Consider the following 20095-nt stretch of genomic DNA (forward strand, 5'->3'; position numbering starts at 1 on the left):
TGGTTGGATGGATAAACTGGTGGATGGATAAACTGGTGTATGGTTGGATGGATAAACTGGTGGATGTTTGGATGAACTGGTGGGTGGTTGGATGGATGGATTCATAGATGAGCTGATCAAAGAACAGACAGATGCATCAGTGGACAGACTAAATTATGGATGTGAGGGTCAAAGAATGACTGGATTATTGGATAGATTGGTGAAGTGGTGAACCAGTTCAGGTTTCTTTTTTCAAACTACGATGTTGCCGTCAACCAAACTCTACTTTTCAACCACACTGGGCACAACAGCAGCAGCTTGGTGTATTGTAATGACAGCTACATCCCCACATGCTAGAAGTAGGACCAAGTCAATGTTTATAACCTCAAGTCTCAAGCAAAGACAGACTACCGTCGACTAGAGTCTATCTTTCATCATCTATCTCATTGTAGCAAAACAAAATTTACCAATCAGTCAAAGTAAGGTTGGAAGTTGTTCCATCTCCATCTGCCATTCTCTTCCTGCATGTGTTGCCTGTTGCACTTCGTTTTTCTGAGTACTATGTAGTTTATGTACCCAAAAGAAATTACTCTTGGAGAGTATTTGTCTTTAGCTTAAAAGAAATGGGTTAATCTGATGTGCAAATATATACAGAATGTGGAAAGACAGATAGACTCTCTATGTTTGTTAAGACATAGTGAGTGAAATAAATTAATGGTGCACACTTTTTAAGTAATAAATGTTTTCAGCTTTAGATTTAGGGTAAAATCAAAAGTTTTCACCAATTAAACAGGTTCTATTCCAATTCAAGTCCCATGTCACTGGTGTAATTGTCCAAGTCAAGCCGGATGGGACTTTGAACATTTGTACAAATCAAGTCTAAAGTCATAATATGAATGGCTTGAGTCCAACTTGTGACTTTAGTCCACACAAGGAATACTTACATTCACATTTAGGATATTTTTTGCAGGAATGAGGATATTTACAAAAATGACAGACAGAAGACTAATACAAAGTTGTTACTTAAATACTGTTTTTATGTAGACATACTTTGAAGTTGATGCTCTCTTAACTATCAACCCATTTCATTTGTATGCTTAGAAGAAACATGTGAGTAGAGCACCAAAACTGGGTCTAGCCCAGAGGCTCACATCTTCCTAAATCCGGCCCCGACGACATGATAAACAAAAGGAAAACAAAAAGTTGAAAACGGGCACATCTTTTCCTCGGTTTGTTTGTCTTTAATTTGCTGGAAAGTCATGCCATCTCGGCCATGGTCTTTGCTTTGAGGATATTGGGGGGAGGCTTGGAGTCCTGGGGGTCCGTGAAAGCTGGCAGGGAGCTGACCACGCTGCCACTGCCTCTGAAAGGAATGTCTGGTGTGGCATCAGTCACTGCTGGCATTCTGGAGATGGCCTGCCAGTCCCTCATCATTGTGCCACAGCTACACACACACACATTTAAACGCATCACACTCAGCTCCCACCCTGTGCAGGGTAGTGATAGGCAAAGGACGAACTGTACACATCCTTATCGACGCCAATGCAGATGAAACCTACAGACACGGTTCCTCCACACCCCAGACCCACTCGCTGCACAGTTGGCCACCATTAGCCTTCTTTTAGCTTTGACTGTCCTAAGGCTAAGGGGAGGTGGGGCATCGTTTTTCTGATTCGCTACATTTCCCTGGGCTTAGAGGCCTCTAGGCTTACTGGGCCACGGAGACGCAGGCCCCGGCCTCCCTGGAGGCTCTCGGCCAACCCAGGCGCTTGGCATGGGTGGAACCACCCAACGGGAGCCTTCCAAGAGCTGTGGATGGCTAAGATATGTTTCCACCAAGGGCAATCCCAGTCATGTGAAATTTCGATGGATGAAAGGAATGTGCTTTTCTGGAGGTGGGTTGAATGGGAGTAAATCCAGCTGCTGTTTTCATGCTTTACCACGATGTCAGAGTATAGATAATAACTCAACTTTAATTAAAACCAAAGAGGATATCTTTACCATTGATGTATAATGTAAGCTTATCTTATCAAGACAAATGTTTTGATACAGAACAGGCTATGTAGGTTTACTGGTATAGAGTATTTAATCAACAAGATGATGAAACGGCACATTGCAGTGACATAATAAAGGAAAAAAAGTTGAACTAAATGATGTTAGAACAGTAAAAGGCAACAAAGTGTTGGAGTATTTTAGTTTTCTGGATGTTTGTTCCAGATTAGAAGGGGGATTAAAACTGAATATGCTTCTCCATGTCTGGTTCTGATTTTGGCGATGCAAAGTAGACTTTATGTATTTTGGTGCTAAACTGTTCAGTGATTTCTAAACTAACAAAGCATTTTGAAGTGTATTCTCTGAGACACAGGGATCCAGTGAAAGGACTCTAGAACTGGATCAGCTGTAATCTATGTGACTAAAGATAAACACGTGGATGAGTTTTTTAATGTCCTTTAATCCTATAAATGTTTTCCAGGTGATACGTAGAAGGCTGACTTTGTAATTGTCTTTATGTGTCTCTGAAGGTTCAGGTCTCAGACCATCAGAACACTCAGATTTCTGACCTGATCGCTCATTTCTAGCTCTAATAACTGAATCTGTGAGCTGGCACTTGATCGTTTCTCTTTAGGTCAGAAAATAACTACATTAGTTTTGTTTTTATTCAACTGGAGGAAGTTATGCCACATCTCCACACATTGATTACTTTCCACTGGGGCTGAATAGGTTTGTTGTCACCTGGTGTGTATCTCCTACATAATTATGGCGGCTTCTGTTGTTACTGATTACAATCTGAGCTAGCAGGAGGATGTAAATATTAAATAAGAGAGGGACGAAAACAGAGCCTTGGGAAACCCCCACATGTGATCTTCTTCATTACAACCCATCGATGTGAAGTTACACATTGACGCGAAGAAGTCTTTGTGGTTCAGGTAAGACTCAAACCAGTCAAGTACTGGACCACAGTCTGACCCAGTTTTCCAGTCGTTTCGATATGTCATGGTCAACGATGTTGAATGACAGTCGTTCTCATAAATGCCAGTGCAGGTGAATCTTCTCTGCAAAACTGCCCCACTGCCCGTAACCCCAGGCTTTGGGGGAAATCTTGTTAATTATTATCACTTTAAAAATTGACATGTTAAAATAGTTTGTGATTGGATTTTTCTGTTTTTTGGGCCTGTCAGTCAAAATGACAGACAATGAAACCTGTCCAGTGCAACCTGTGATTATGTTTCCTGTACAGGCACAACTAGTTCAGTTTATCTACTCTTGGGTCATTTATAAAGTGACTGCAGGTAGTTTCACTTGACTTTATTTAGGGGCTAAATACAAACACTAGTGATTTTGTTTCCATTTACTCCATCAAAAAGGTCCATTTTGTGCTGGTTTATCATGTAAAATTCAAATGAAATCCTTTCAAATTTGTGGTTTTTCGTGACAAACTATGTAAATGTTCAGTGCTTATAATACTTTTCAATGTACTGTGCTTGAAGACATGACAACACTGAAACATTATTCTTTGGTAGATCGGTGTACTAGATAGAGCAGTCAGTATTAATAAATGTTAAAACAATACAGAGCTTAAAAAAAAAACGCTTTTAGCCTTTTTGTTATATTAATACTTATACACCTACTGTGTTATTAGCATATTAAACATGATCAGTATTTTTTTTTTATGTCACCATGTCAAAGACATTCATTAAAGATGACACGTCCTCTAATCAATGGGGTAAAAGCACCCTGATGAAGGATTGCAGTAATTTTTAATGCAGACATGTTGTTTTTTTAATTCGCTCTGACTCCCCAGCCTTTGATGGTTATGATTAATATGGCCAGGAAATGTTTGTGAGCAAGACATATACAGCGATTCATCTGCAAAATAATCCAATCATTACCAACTAATGACAGAGGGGGGTGAAAAATGATGCAGTGGCTCCCCAACATGCATCAGGGCCCCATTGATGCCGAGGATTGGACGCCCCACCTGTCACAGCCACGCAGTAATTGCATTGTGGGCTCTCCCCTCTCCTCGGCTCGAGCTCCTCTCTTCCCCATCCGCTGCCATTCAGCTGCGCAGACAAAGCTTAATGAAGCCGTCTGACGAGGTGGCAATTACAGACTTCTGTCACTGTCACCGGGGGCAACCATGGAGGCGGAGGGGGTGGCGTAGGATATCTCACCCCTGAGGGTTTCTGTGCTCCCGCTGCGTTACGCTGGATGGCGGGGTGGCTAAGCTGCTGTCAAAGTCAACTGGAGAGAGCGAGCTGGATTAGAGGTTTACTGTGTGAGTGATTGTTAGAAGTGAAGTGAAGCATTGCGGCGTATGGAGACGTCTGTGGATTGATGGATGATCCGGTGACACTTCCACATTCACTTAAAAATGGAGTATATCGTTTCCATGTGCAGTCAGAAAAAATTATCCCCCACTGCTTTAGTAATTTTTTTTTTTCTTTTACCCCAAATTTTTATGAAAGAAAAAAGTTTTAGGATTCCGGAGAAACTTTTTAATATTTTCCTCGTGTGTAATTTGACAAAGCTGCTTGTTTTAAAACGGTCAAGCCAACAATTTGTTGCACTTTAATGCCAAAAGTAAACTAAAATGAATAACTAATTTCAAATATATTACAAATAAAAGTGTCTTCAATTGGTGCTTTTCCATTAACTGTAAAATTGCGCAAATTGAAATTACAAAAATAAATTTGCTTAATGGAAACATGTCAATTTTGGAAAAACTTGCTAAAACGTTTCTGCGCTAGGAGGAGGTTGTTTTTCGGCCATATAAAAACTTTTTCCACATCACACGAGTCATGTGACCAACAGCCAGCTGTCGCTACTGGCAGGAAGTAGTTGAGGATAATAGTTTAGTTTTTTTTTTTTTACAAAGTGCATCTGGCTCCACCATAGCTCTCACAACGTTGCATAGTTCATTAAAAGTTGTGCATCAATCAAAAGTGTTGAATCTCTTCAGACTACAGTTTAATCAAAACTGTAGTTTTGATTAAACTAATCAAAACTACAGTTTTGATTAGTTACTCGCTACGTTACCAAGCGAGTAACGTAGTCGCTCGCTTGGTTACGAGCGACTACGTAACGCCTGAACAAACACGGCGACGTCTCCTCTGATGTCTGCTGAATTACAATCTCATGTAGCTGTTTACGTCTGATTTTAATTGCCTATTGTGTGGACAAGTTTATTCACGTCATTTTAATTTCATTTCTTATTTAATGGAAACACAGCAATTGCAAAATTCTGTTTTTTTCAACGTTAGCGGAATATAGACCAAAATTTGTGCACGTCTGTAATGGAAACGCAGCTAGTGAAGCTAGAAACTGGAATAATGGGTGTGCAAATTTACACCTGATAGTGGGGTAGCGGTCATGTTACCTAAAATAAAAAAAAATTATTGAGTGGTGCAATTTGTCACAATTATCTAGTGTCTTTATATGTCAGTAACCTGTTTAGAGACAAAAAAAAATGTTATGTGTCGTGTTTGGTTAAACATGTGGAAACCAGTTAATTTACAGGTTTTCAGTTGCTTGTTAAAACAAATAGGAAATAAGCCGCTCAAATGGCGGCTATCCAGTGCACATAGGCTGCCAGACGTAGTGAGATTTGCTGATATTCAAACCATGCATCACGATGCGTTTCAATGAGTAAAAAACGGGGGATTTTTAATGGTTGTTGTACCATTGAACAAACATTTCAACAGTTTCTGAATATTTAAGAAACCGCTGCTCTACTGGGATCTCTCAGGTTTTCAAAAATGGTCCAAAAGGAGAAAATAGACATTGTGTAGCAGGTGTGTGGACGAAAATGCCCGTTTGATGTAAGATCAGAGAAGAAACGGCAACCTGGTTAGAGAGGAGAGAAAGTCAAATTGCCATTCTGTTCAACCATTGCAAAGGGCTCCATAAGTAGAAGTCTCAGTGGACTCGACGTTTGGATTATGCAATAAACTTTTTCAGACTGAAGCATCTGAACCATCTGGCAAGAAGATAAACTTCAGTTCTACTTTCCTATTTTGCAAGCTGGACTGTGTGCCATGCTACCTTTATACCCTGTAGTAAGATTAGTCCTACTCAAATCGTAACATTTTAGATGTGCAGTAACTGTTGAACTGGTGGTTTTATATATTAAAACAAACATATTATTTCTACTTAATTTTCCAATCTGAGTGAATTTACTCAAACTAAAACCCTTTACCAGGGATGCAGAAACGTGTGTTGAGTGCTCAAAGTTTACCTCCCTACAGTAAAAACTGGTGCTGCGCTTACTTTTAGGATTTGTGTCATATTTTCCGATAACATTCAGTGAAACTCGGTGTCATCGGGTTTCTATCTTTCTGCCTGATGAAACTGAAATTGAACAGTTTCATAACAATGTGTTAAAACGGGCTTCCCACTCCTGCACCACAGATGCAGCTACATACAGGAACTTCTCAACGATTAAAGAGTTTCCTTAAAACAAATTCTGCAGCTGTTTAGATAATTCTGGACGCGGAGAACGTGTTGGCTGTAGGTAAGAAGCACGAAGCTGCGACATTCGGCCCGAACCATTCAATCAAGGTAGAGGATCCATGTTTTCTTCTTCTTCTTCTTCTTCTTGTTTGTACTGTATCACGATGAGTTTGGTTCTTAGTTGTGATGTTGTGACTAATGTTGTTGATGTTGTAGCTCAGAAATGTTCGCCAAATTTGGATTAATGAGCATGTACAGACAAAACCTGCCTCTGGGTTCAGAGTAAATCAAAGAAGGTTGACTTTGACAATAACCCAGTAGATGCATATAAAATCAGAAGAAAAAAAGCCATAGAAGTACATTAAACATTTTCTGAAACCAGTCACTTTCTTTATAAATATTGTTATGCAGCTGAAGCTGAGTTGTCTTCATAATTGTTTATTCATTCTGCCTAACGATGAATTTGTTCATGATTTAAACAAGTACTTGTAAATAACCATAAGAGATTTGTCACCGTGCAGATCAACGCGTTTGAATAACAAGGACAAAAGGTTAATTAATTGTCTGCATTAATGCTTAAACTTCAGCTGTGTTTGCAGAGTGGTTGAGGCCTCACACTCCTGCAAGCACACGCAGACAGACACACTCATATTTATATCTCCGTTTAACATCAACACGTATGTTGCCATAGCTACATCATGCCTACCTGCTCTATATAATTATGAGATTCCATGACGTGGTTTTTGCACAAAGACTATTGTAAACACCACTTTTGTCTCCTTCCTGCATCGCTTTCTGATCTACTTTACTGGGAAATGACATTTTCAGCAGCAGAGCAGCAACAACTTTCAAATAAGTGTTTTTTTTTGTTTTTTTTTAACCAAAAATGCAATATTCAATATTCAAGTTTTTTTGCCGTGTCAATGATTTATTTCCCCCGTCATAAAGAAATGTAAGGTGTAGGGGCAGCTAATAGCTTTTCACACAGAGCTAAAATATCAGTACCTTAGCATTTGTTGGATGGAAAACAGTTTGATTTGATCAATTCAGAATCTCCCAGCTGACCTTTAACTTCTGCTCATTCGTCACTCATTTATTGGACTTTCAGATTAACCCGGAGTTAATCTGAAATCCCCAGTTGACCTAATATGTGTGATTTTGTTCTGTGGTAGAAACCCGGTCCATTAAAACTTGATACCATTTACGTCACAGACTCCCAGCAGGGGGTTTTGCAACCAGAATGAACGATGGCTTGGTGGTGGAGTTTAACCAAACTGTTAAAGAACGTGAAGGACTGCATTTCTAACGAGCCACTGCAACTGGAACCGCATCAAAGCGTATAAGCAGTGGTGTCACTATGACGATGAGTTTAGCCTCTCTTTTAGGGGAACCAGAACCTTTAAAGGGGACGTACTATGCAAAATTCACAATTTGCATGTTTCTGTACTTCCATGTGGCTCTCAGCTGCTTCTAAAAAAAAAAAACACCCAGACTTTATTTTTGGCAACAAGTTAATGTGTTTTGGTGTCTGGAAAATGAGTTGTTTCAAAAACATCCCGATTGTTGAGTCACATTCGACGGGCACTGCTCTGTTACCTAGCAACGTCAGCCCATTACTTAGCAACCCGAGTGGAGCTCCAGCACCTTTAGTCAGCTGGTTTTACCACTGTATGCACTATACAATGGCTGCTGGAAAAGAAAAGTGTTTTGTTATAGACTCACCATCCAGTTCCCACTTTTTGCATTCTTGTTGGTTGTGCAGGAGGCTCCACTGCTGCTTTTCAAAGATGTATGGTTGTATCATTATGGATCTGTTTGCAGCCATTTTCACGTGCAAGTGTAAACGTTGAGTTGGCGGCGTGGCCAGTAGCAGGTTTTTTAATTTAAAGTGACAAGAGGACCTAAAACAGATCATTCTGAAAGAAGTTCAAAGTTATCAGAACTGACCAAACTAAAATCTCATCATCCAAGAATAATTTTGTGTAAAAACAAAAAATCTAATAAACATGTTTTGCTTAGTTCATAAATCTTTCCTAACCTGGTCAAGGAAGATCACTTTTTAAAATCATAAAAATTTTTATTGATCGTTTTTCATGTCACATTAACACGCTAACTTTAATTAATGCACAAAAAATCTAGTTTTGAAAGAGGTTATGTTGTGTAAAAATGACTTTTTTTGAGTGTTATGATGTTATTCCCTCATGAAAAACATACCTGGAGTGTTGCTTTGATTCTTTCATGCATGTTTGAGAAATCCTTGAATCTCCAAGCAATGCCTTTTCCACGCAGCTCCTTCAGACTAGTGGCAGCAGCAATGGAACTGAACATCCATCATACAAACTACTATTTAGCAAAACATAAACGACTTAGCGGAGAAGTGTTGTGATGACGTACTGAAGGCGGAGCGTCGGAAAGAGCTGGAGCTTCTTAAAGAGACAGAGACCCAATTTGAAGGTGTCAAACTGCGAAAACAAGTTTCTTTTAAGTCATGTTTGGTGCATTCTGCATATTTATAACAACTGGAGACAAAACAGTGACTTGATTGTTTATGTGCCTGGAAAAATAAGTACTACTGTCTCTTTAAGCAAAATCAGGCCAGGCTGTTTTCTTTGGTTTGAGTGAATCAAAGTTACCAAAGTCGGGATAATAATGGCGACCCTGTTAGTCTGAATCTTCATTGAGCTTATAACGTATTACTTGAGGCCGCTCGTCAGAACCCATCAGCGAGACGCGGACAGACTGAACCGCTCTGGATGTCTGGGTCGTGTGTGACTGAGTAATGAGCGCACAATCTAACTCAGGAGACGCAGAGGGCAGGGAAAGTTCAAACTTTGAGTTTTCAAAGTCTGCGTCTCTCTTTCCCAACTTATAGAACTGCTGCTATAAGTGGAATAATATTTCCTGACAGAAATAATTTACACTTGATGGTGAATTGAAATGACTCAGAGTTAAAATCCCCCTGAAATATCAGCACATGCAGACGCTTTGGTTTCTCTCTCATCTCTTCGTGTCTGTCAGTGATTCATGTTTTACAAGTGAGTGAAAATTTCCCTGTTGCCTTCCACCTGGCTGCAGCAGACAGCCGTTGCTAAATCCCACCCACATGTTTGCACCAAATTACCAGCAATCAATCTGTTATTAGTTATCCCGACTCTCCGAGTTCTGTCTCTTCTCAGCAGTCGGCGCTAAACTGTGATTGGCAAATTTCAGAAGTGGACTTGAAACGTCTGCGTTACCGCGGCGTCAACTCTGCAGCTCGCAGTGGTGTTACGCGCAACGAGGGCTATTAATGAAGCCGAGCCACGCGTGACTGCAGTTCCTCCCTGCTTCTCCGTACTGAGGACTCAGTTGTGTGAGTTTGGATCAGTCTAATCACGTTTGTTTAATTAAGCACAGCTAATAGACTCTCCAGGAGTCGGAGCGTCTTGCTGCGACGGCGGCGCTGTGTTGAGATGCATGTCAAACACAGAGTCTCCCGTTGCGCCGCGCTGCAGGACGAACCCGAACGTACGGCCATGTTGACGAGCTACAGGTGACTTCCTGAAGGGAAGGACGTCAGTGGAGCGGATTTAACTTTTCTCCGGACAGAAACGGATGCAAAAGCACAAAACTGCGTTCACACTGCAGCCTGAAGGGACCCACATCAGATTTTAAATTTTATTTTGGCCTTCATTCGACCTGTATCTGATCTTTTCATGACGGTCTGAGCAACACAGATGGGATTTTAAATTAGCTGATGGTTATTTCTGCAAACGATTGATCACGATTAATCGTTTCAGCCCTAATCCAGAGTGAACCCAGTTTTTCATCAACATGGACAGAGACGGTGAACTGCTCCCAAACGTTCAAGCTTGACTGAAACTTGCAGTTGTGCACGAGCCAAAAACCTCCTGGAGAAAAGTTTAATGACTGGAAAAAACAAATATGGAGTCCAACCGATTTCTGGAGCGTGCTTAATGATCAGATCTGTTTCAGGAAATTATTCAGTTAGATGAACTTTTACTGATTCTTCAGAGAACAGTGGTCAGATATTTTCAGTTTTTCCCAAAGTTTGGTTATGGCTCATAATATTTTCTGAAAGTTTTTGTTTTTCAAATGCATTGAAGTCTTTTGTAGTGTGTAATCATTTCACCCTGAAAAACAGACATTTCAAATAAATTACCATTAACTCCAAATTAATCCACATCCACATCCAGTTCCCCCAGCAGATTATTTAATTTGTAATATGGAAAATTTGTCTTATTATAAATGAAATAATTTGCCAGTGGAACTAGTAATTTCTCATCAGTATTAAGGAATGATTGACTGAAAACAAGCTCTTATATTGCGCTGAAAAGTTACTTGTAGTCTAGTTTAGTTTTATGTCAAGTACTGAGATATTTGGACTGAAAATAGATCAAAGTACTTGGTAACGTTTTGTGCTTTTGCAGTGTAAAACACAAAACAAAAACTCAAAATTAATGTGTTGTAAATAATTTCTTAAGATTGATTAAAAAGTACTAGCTTCACTGGAAGATTATTTAAAACAAGTATTTTTCTTTTCCTGATTATAAATGAAATTATTTGCCAGTGGGACGTGTAATTTTTCATCTTATTAAGGAGTTATTGACTCATATTTCTTGCTGAAAAGTTACTTGTAAGTTATTTTTGTCTTATTTCAAGTGTTATAAGATTATTGCACTAGAAATAAACTAAAAAAATACTCGGTAAGACTTTGCGGTTTTGCAGTGTGGTGATATTAACACACACATACCCACATTTAGGTTCATTAAGCTTAATGAACCTTTCGCAGAAGTTTTTACACCTGCTGTCTAGTTGCTCCCCTGACAGGCAGATTAAAGTCATCTAATATGTTCAGGACGTATAAAATGTTGTAAAATGAGCCGAATTCACACTTAGAAGACGCAGCCTGTGAGCATATTCAGGTTGTGTAAGTTGTGGTTTATTATAATAGCTGATACCTTTTCTCATTATGTAGTCTGATGATAAATCAAAACAGGATTAAGACTCTACTAAGGTTTAGATAATCAGCCAGAACATGAAGGTCTGAGCAGCATATTGGCAGCGTCTTCCCGGTGGCTCGACATTATATGAAGCTTTGTGAGGATGTGCACAGGCAGGTCTTGGTGCTTTAATAAAGCGGTGGCAGCAAATCACAGTGCTTGGCTGCGTGTGGTGACAGCAGTGGCATTGCATGCAGGGTGTGAAGCCTGCAGAGGTGCCTCAGTGCAGACCTGCTGGGACAAACGCAACAGCTGATTCACTAAAAGGTAACTTTGAAAACTCAAACGTTTTAATTCGGGTTCGGTTCATTTTACTTATCCAGGACTGGTTCAAGACAAAATGTCATCTCAAGGCAAATGAATTCACGTGGAGCTTGGATAGTCGTGGCGGGCCAGATTTGGCCCGCGGACCTTCAGTTTCACATCTGCGATAAAGACAGATTCAAATGAAATCATATACTTTCCCTTTCATTTCTACTTATAATGAAATAAAACTGCCAAACTCAGCTTTTAATGCCAATTTGTTAAAAAAAGTCGTTAACTTTGCTAAAATCCATCATGCTGAGCAGGCGTGTGGCGACAGTGGAAAGTAACCAACAGGAAAAACAATCTGCCATCATTATTGTTTTGATTTCTCTGGTTTTATTTGTCTTTGTCTCTACGGTGTAGACGGCCACATAACCAGTTATGGTGGACCAGATTTGGCCCTCGGGCCTCAAGTTTGACACCTGTGAGACAGATTCAAATTAAATTGCATACTTTCCCTTTAATTCCTAGATTTAACACAATAATACAGCAAAACTAAGGTTTTAATGTCAATTTGTATTTACAAAGTGTTTGATCTACACTGAAAAAATAAAACAGTTGATCCTTGAACTTAAAATCAAATTAAGTTTACCCATATAAATATATTACGTTTATTAAGTCGTAACTAAGTTAAGTTGAACAAACTTAATTCGATTACACGTAACAAATGAACTGAATATTTTTTTAAGTTGGAATCAAATTTTTCAGTGCAAGTTGTTAACTTTCTTTATAAAGAATTCTGCTGAGCAAGCATGTGGCGACAGTGGAAAGTAACTTTAACAGGAAACTAAATTTGCCGAACCTTAAATAAAAAACAAAAGAGTTTATTCTATCAGTTTTTATTTATATTTGTTTTGTAAAAGTTGAAGGAATTGAAATTGAATCTAATTTTGGTATTAAAAATACAGTTTGTGATTCTTGATCTGCGCTGCTGTCAGATATTTTCAGTTACATTTTTCCAAATCTGTTTATCCAGTTCTGAACCAGAAACATCAGCTTTAAAATTAACAATAAAAGTGACAATAAAAACTATTTATTTCTTCTTTTGCATAAAACTGAATGGCTCTGACTGCATCGTATGGCAATTAATGACCCACAAACACAAATACTGCTGCAGAGAAACATTCGTATTTGGACACCAGTCGCATAAAGAAGTATGATTTGTATCACCAAGCTGTATATTTAATAATATTTTTAACATTTATTGATTCTGTCAATAAAAAAACACTCGAGATACGGACAGTTTTGTGTTTTTAAAATATCATTAAATGGAATTTATTATGTCAATAATAATAATAATAATAATAATAATAATAGGAATTTATCATGAAAATGATAAACGATGCGATAAACACCCAGCTCTACTTGAGACTATGTGGGTTGGACTGTTGCTCATCGGTCCAAAGTTTTCAGAAAAAAGTAAATTTTGCGTTTAATTTGGAAATTAAAGTCTCAAAATCTGAAGGAAGCGTGACGAGGCAGAGAAGTTTCTTCAGTTTGGTTCAAAAATACTGGATTTTGTTGAGTTATAAATTAAAATCTAGTGTAAAGTTACAGTTTATGAAATTATTCTTCATTGAGTGTGAATTTCTGCGTTTAAAGAACATTTTTTATTCGTCTTTTCCCATCTGAAAATTCAAAGAAATGAAATGTTGGGCTTTTGTTAGCTGCAGATGAACGTGTAATGAATCTGTAACGACCTCTGATTTCCACTTTTTGAATTGTACTTTTCAAATTAAACATATTTCTCTATGATATTCCAATTTGCAGAGATGTTCCTGTAATTGACAAAACCCAAAATTTCAACAAGTTCTGGAAGAAGAAAAAGGCAGGTGATCCGAGGAAGGCGAGAGGTGAAAATCTGGTGCTGATCCAGACTAAACCCTGCAGACAAGTCCCGGTATTCCCAGGAATCCTCGCTGAGCTTTAAAGGCAGAATAATTACAAAAGAGCTGCAGAAGAAAGTTGCAGAGGCAAACCACAAAACCAGATCAACTAAACAGCGACGGAGCATTCCACATTTAGACGAGACGTCTGTCTTGTAGCTCTTGGGCATCTTTCTGAGACAAATTACTTTCTGTAGTCAATAGCCTGTAATTAAAATATACCCACTTGATGGAGAGAGAGCCGCGTCTTTCTATTTAGTTATGGGTTGGAAAGATTAATTCTGGGGTGCATAACCCTTGCAATTTTCCAAGTGCTATTTATTGTTTTCACAGTGGGAACAAAAAAAAAAAAAAAAGTGCAGATGATTAAAAGTCTCAGCTCAAGGTCTGCTTTGATTTGTTTACACTTCATACATGTTTGTTTTAGTGCTTTATCGAGCCTTCTTTATGCTTCGGAGACATAGATGTGCATTAACAATCTGAATTCGGAAAGCTCTCGCACGTCTAATAAAGCCGGTTGTGTTTGGAGGGCAAAGGTCAGGGTTTGTTGGGTTTAAATGAAAAGTGTTGGCGCAGTAAACCTGAAGGCAAAACTGGAGCCTCAAAAGAGTCTTAAAGAGACAGGATAGAGAGGAGGGGTCGCCATTAGCTGCCCTCCGCTTTTCACTCTGCTGAAATGAGGCTCACTGGGCCCCCTGGCGGTGACATTCGGTCTCACACCCACATTGAATTGTTGCATTAATCAGAGGCTGCATTGAAAATCACCAGCTGTTGTCATCCGCGATGAAAACATCCCCAACTTAGCATGAATTTATAATTACGCAGAAAGCAAATCTGAATCTCTTTACTGGAACTTTTCAATTCCCATTTCGACTCTCCCAGGAGAGAGAAGCTGGTGTGAATCATTCACAGAGATTCAGTGTGTGTGAGGGAGATAAGGCTCTCTCTTTTTTTTCTTGTTTTCGTCTCTTTTAATGCAGATCTCACATACTTCATAGTGAAACTTTTGTGGAGTCCCAAAACCACAACAAATGAACTTTTCTGAGAACTATTTGTACACATCAGTTACGATAAGGACTCCAGAGTCTCTGCGTCTCCTCTGATAAATAATCTCAGCATAAGAATAAAATAAAAAATAAGAAAGAAAAGAAAAATAAATCTAAACATTGTCCAAACCAAAACCCTCTCCGCTTCACTAATTCTATATTTAACACCAAGTGTAAATGAAGTGTAAATGCAGAAACGGATCAGTGTGTTGTTTGTGCTAAAAAAAAAAAAAACGCGCTCATATTGGAGGTAAACAGCTGCGTTACCTGTGGGCTCCTGCACACCTGCTACTGCGGAGCAGTTGGCCTGTGCACAGATGCAAACTGTCAATCATTTCCACGCAAAAAAAAAAGCATCCACGCACACACACACACAGACACGCACGGGAATGCGCGCAAAAGTTCCAAAGCGTGGCACAAATTAAGAAAATAAAAAATAAAACAAAAATAATGTGTAACAGAAGCCCAGACAACGCAGAAGAAATCCATTCAAGATTTTACCCAAACAAAAAAGAAAAGTCTTATATAAGGAGGATTATTGTGGAAAAGAAATAAAAAGAAAAATTAGGAAAAGAAAAATTAGATTAATCTTAATGAAGTTAAAATGTTTCCGATGGAGACAATTTAATTTACAACTCCGAAAGTTCAGAATTTCCCCACTAATTACAGGAGCTCAATTCTGTGAATTTCTTTCACTTTCCGAAATCGGTCCATTTATAGTTCTATAAATCTGTTCAAATAATAATAATAAAAAACCATATTTATCTCACCACTTCTCTGAACCTTTCTGTTAAAAACAGTTCTTTAAAAAAAATAAATACAAATAAATATACAAATATATACATTAAAAACCCGGTAATCCCGCGCCATGACTAATAATCTTTGAGATGTTTTAGTTTTTGCTGCTCGGCCCCGCAGGTTTGAGGGAAAAAAGGCAACAGCTGATGAATTTAGAAACAACGCATCTGAAATGTTTCCTGCAGAATAAACAGAATATTAATCGGGATATTTTCCCCACTAAAAGCTTTGTTCAAACTGGCGAAATTAATGAGATAAAAACAGGCAACCGCAAACATTTGTGCTTTTTTAAAAAAAATTATTAATATTATTATTACTTATAACTAAAAAAGTTATTTGCACGCACTTTTGCGCTCTTTCCTGCACCGGAGATGGCTGAAGGTTCCGCTCAGGTGTGCGCAAAAGCTGCGCGTAATATCCGCTGCTTATCAGGATTTATTTTTATTCTCTTTTTGTTGTTGTTGTTGTTGATTCAACCTTCCTCCTCTCCTTGACATGCAGACATGTGGTGTGTAAATGTGAGAATGAACGTGAATGAGTGAGACTGAGTGAGTGAGTGAGTGAGTGAGTGAGTGCGCCGCTCTCTCTCCCCTCAGCGCGTCCCCGGATACCAAAGTGGGGCAATGAGACGAGCCGCGCCGCAGCTGGCAAATCATCGATTTGAGCATCATGCGAACGGGGAGGGGCGCTCCGTTTACCTGCCACCCCTTCATCTCAAAGCAGCCCTCCTTCCTCACATGCCGCCACTCTTCTCTCCTCTCCTCTCCTCCACTTCACCCACGCTGCCCGCAGCGCACGGTTGTTCGCGTTATCTGCGCTCCGTGTGCGCTCCTTCAACTTCAACCTCTCCCCGCCTGTGCGGTCTCCACAAGACCACCCCCCTCCTCCTCCACCTCTTCTTCCTCCTCCTCCGCCTCTTTCTCCTCCTCATCCGTCGGACTTTTGACTTTTCAGAGCAGCTTTTCCTCCCACAGAGCAGTCGCCTATTTTTGGATCTCTCGCCGCGGTGGAGCGCTGAAACGGGGAGGCTGTTCAACTTTTGATGGAAAACAGGAGGTCGAGCGGCTGCTGACTTTAAAGGTATGGAGCCACACAGCCGCACATGGCCGCCCTCAGCTGATCGGGGTCATTTAAAGTCTCATCATCAGAAAAACAAAACAAAAACAAATAAGGTGCGTCTCCTTTAAATGAGGATGATCAACTTTTGCGCATATTTTCTTTCCAAATCTAAAATATATTCGCTGAAATTCACTTATTTAGGCAGGTGGATGTTTTGAAATGACATAACTGCACATTCATGGAATTATATAGAATGTAAAGAATAAAATAAAAACTATATAACAGGAATGAATGCATTTCTGTTTCAGAAAGTTGTAGAAGCTAGAAAACTTGGTAAAAGTTGACTAAAGTCAGGTGAATGTTGCACACCTGTCACCTCATGTTTCCGCCTCGCTTTACAAACGATCCTAAAATAATTTTTCTTCATATTTTGATTTCCTTCCCACTGAAAAACCGTGAAATCTTTCAGACGCTGTTTGATCTGAATCGTCTGTTCTGCAAAAAAAAAAATGAGTCAAATTTTGAGTTTTAAGATGAAGAAGTGATGCTGCTGTTTGTAGAAAAGAGAGGACGGATTCTGATGTTTACATTTTCAAGAGATTTTATTGAATCAGGTCAGTTGTAAAACTAATGTGGAGTTTTTTTGGGGGGGGGGGGGTAAAAGATCAAACAAGTGAAGGATATTTTGATATTTTAGTGTTTAAGCATACTGACATTCATGTGCAAAGAGAAAACTAATAACAGCGTTTATGTGGAAAGACAGTAAATGTTTGTATTTACAACTTAAGTTTTATGCGTCCTGGACTCGCCTCATCGTTTCTCCTCTGCTCACTCTTTCTCTTCGCTGCTTGAGTCAAACTTTTTTTTAATTTAATGTCACGGCAGTAAAAGTTTTTCAGTCTGACTTGGTGTCAGCGAGTCCAGTGAGATGCAGAGATGCTGCATCTCACTGTGGCTGTGCGGATGAATTAACAACCAGAACACTGTGCAGGTTGTGTGTGTGTGTGTGTGTGTTTTTTTTTTGACAGGCAGATAGGAGTGTGTGTTGCCGTCTTCTGTTGTGCGTGGGCACCGCTGCTCTGTGGTCTGCAGCCTTTTAAAGGTTTCACTCTCTGCTCCTTTAGAGAAAAGAAAAGAAAAGAAAAAAAAAAGCTGACATTTCACACAGGCAGCGGCTCGGCCACTGGCTTAATCAAGATCGCTCATAAATAGACGTCAGCAGAAATGCAGGTTTGACCCAATGACTCAGAGACCCGAGCAGATGTGTCAGATTGGGTTATTAGTCGGGGATTTTCATGAATAATCGTGCGAGCGAACGTGCACCGGTGAGATAAAACGTGGCACTTTCTTTTGCATGTGAGAAAACGGATCATGGCGAAGAACCGGTGATTTTTCTCCTTTTATCTTTGCAGATCTCTGGCAGCTCAAGGTGCTGCGGCTTATCTGGTCAGTACCGTTGAGAGCAGCAATTCACACACCAACACAAACAGCCCTTTTCCTGTCTCAGGCTTGCCATGTGTCACTTCTTGTAACATAGTCTTCTGACAAAGGCGAAAAGCCTCGAGAAGAACAACTTCTCAGTATTACTCCTCGGCTTTGAGAGAGAGAGCTCCTCTTCAACCACTTTTTATCAGTTTGTGGTCGGGAAAGTGGCACAAACCTGCATCTCTTCCTCACACACACACACGCACACGTGCACACACACACACGCGCACACACGCAGATAGACGTGTCCCCAGGCGGACACGTCAACATGCTTGGCGAAATCTGTAAACTTGCTTGGCAGGAATGATAAGAATCAGAACATGAGGATGGCTGAACATGACTGCCAGGTCACAACGACGCGGCGGCGGCGGAGAGTAAAACATCTGTCACAGCTTATTAACCGTGTGATGAAATCCCGTTTCTCTTCTTACAATAACCGCTCTGTGATTTACAGTCAGCGGGCTGATCTCGGGAAAACAATTGCGGGGTTTCCACCTTTCTTTCTTTCTTTCTTTCTTTTAACTTGCAGGTACAACCTTTGTTCTTCACCGTCTTGGTTTTGTTTTCATTACGACTAATCGAAACCAGAGCACGTTGCATTTACTGTAGCGTAGTAGTGTACGAGCAGGAAGTCGGCTCGTGATGTGCGCCGAGGCGTTTGTGCAGCCGTGATCCCAGCCAGCGTTTGGGATCGGTTCGGACCGCGTTCTTTGGGGATCATCTGATGGTTGCTGAGCTCCAGAGGAGACGGTGAAGTCTGTCCCCGTGAACACGAGGGACCAATTAGTGAACACAAGACAAAACAAAAATTTAAAAAGCCCAGCATTTGGTTCTGTTTTCCATTTTATTTTGTTTTATTTGTTCCCAAACTCACACCTCGAAGTAGAGATGCACACGTCTGGGTTTTCCAGGCCAAAACTGATTCCTGTTTTTATTTGCTTTTCTGGTTTTGAATGAGGAAAACTCATTAAAAGTGTAGTCCTTTTATTTTTAAAAAAAAAAGAACCAGCAGTGTATTTATTTCCTTTTATGCTTGATGTGTTGCAGTTCTGAAAAAGTAGACTTAAAATTTCCAATTTTCTTTTAAGTCCTATTTTGTTTCTGAGTTTTATAACATAAGAGTCAGAAAATGTGCTGCAGGTTTAGTGATAGACGTCAGAGTTTAGAATCCATCAGTAAAAATGAAGAAATTTCTAAATTAAATCATTAAAACTTGTTTTATACTCCAGATTTTCACGTGGTTTTAGTCAAACTTAAAGTGCATGCCGTCAGTGGATGCGCTTACAGACAGAAAACATACCTTTTTAAATGCAATTAATGGATATAAAAAAGGAAAATGAGATTTTTAAAAATATGTATTTGACATGTGGATCAGGGTTTTTTTCTCCTCTAAGGATTTTGACACGTTAAAGAGGGGAAAAAAAGAGCTGTGTGCTGTTTATTAGAAGTAATGAATTTAATACATAATCTAGATTTATGCATCAAATCATATGTTTTTAAGCTTTATTTGATTTTTCTTTAACTAAAAACCTGCATCAACATACATGCTGCTGGCTGTGATTTGTTCCTTTTCTAAAAACCGACTGTTCAGTATTTTAAAAGCTGATTCTGATTCCACTTCAAATGGCTGCTGCATCTCAATCAAGCTAAAAACAAAAACAAGAAGAAAAAGCTTCAACAAAAAATGTTAAATTTCCGCCTCCGTCTCCCTCTCTGAGTTGAGACTTCTCCTGAAATTCTTCCATGTTCCCCTTCATCTCTCTGGTGTTTGCAGAGATTTTAGAGCTGAGGCTGATATCTCGTCTAAAACCATTAATCGTCCTTCTCTGCCACCTCGATAATTATCGCTGTGGCAAAATAACAGCTCAGCAAACAGTGAAATTATACCTGCGGTAGGGAGTGGAGTAAATACCTGTTTTAGCCGCCAGCAAGTGTATTTATTAGACTGTCGCCAGTAAATAAGAGGCCTGTCTCGCTTCTTTTTTTCTTTTTTCTTCGTGTTAAATGTGTGGCTCTTTGGGGATTCGGTGTGTGCACGCTCCTCAGTGTAAAACAACTCTGTCAGACTGCTAATAGAGGA

General features: G+C 39.5%; 1 protein-coding gene across 4 annotated transcripts in view; it reads left to right on the plus strand.

Annotated features, from left to right (window-relative positions):
- Positions 1-16175: 16175 nt before the first annotated feature.
- The window catches only part of satb1b (SATB homeobox 1b), an 84282-nt gene continuing 80362 nt past the window's right edge, over positions 16176-20095 (plus strand). For 2 of the 4 annotated variants that reach the window (XM_008431190.2, XM_008431195.2), the window contains exon 1: positions 16176-16551. The gene's annotated coding sequence lies outside the window, so the exon portion shown is untranslated. Of the gene's footprint in view, positions 16552-17942; positions 17977-20095 lie in introns of all 4 variants that reach the window. The other 2 variants (XM_008431192.2, XM_008431194.2) reach the window with 2 other exon arrangements.

The sequence above is a fragment of the Poecilia reticulata genome, linkage group LG16 (assembly GCF_000633615.1).
Source record: "Poecilia reticulata strain Guanapo linkage group LG16, Guppy_female_1.0+MT, whole genome shotgun sequence".
Lineage (NCBI taxonomy): Eukaryota > Metazoa > Chordata > Actinopteri > Cyprinodontiformes > Poeciliidae > Poecilia > Poecilia reticulata.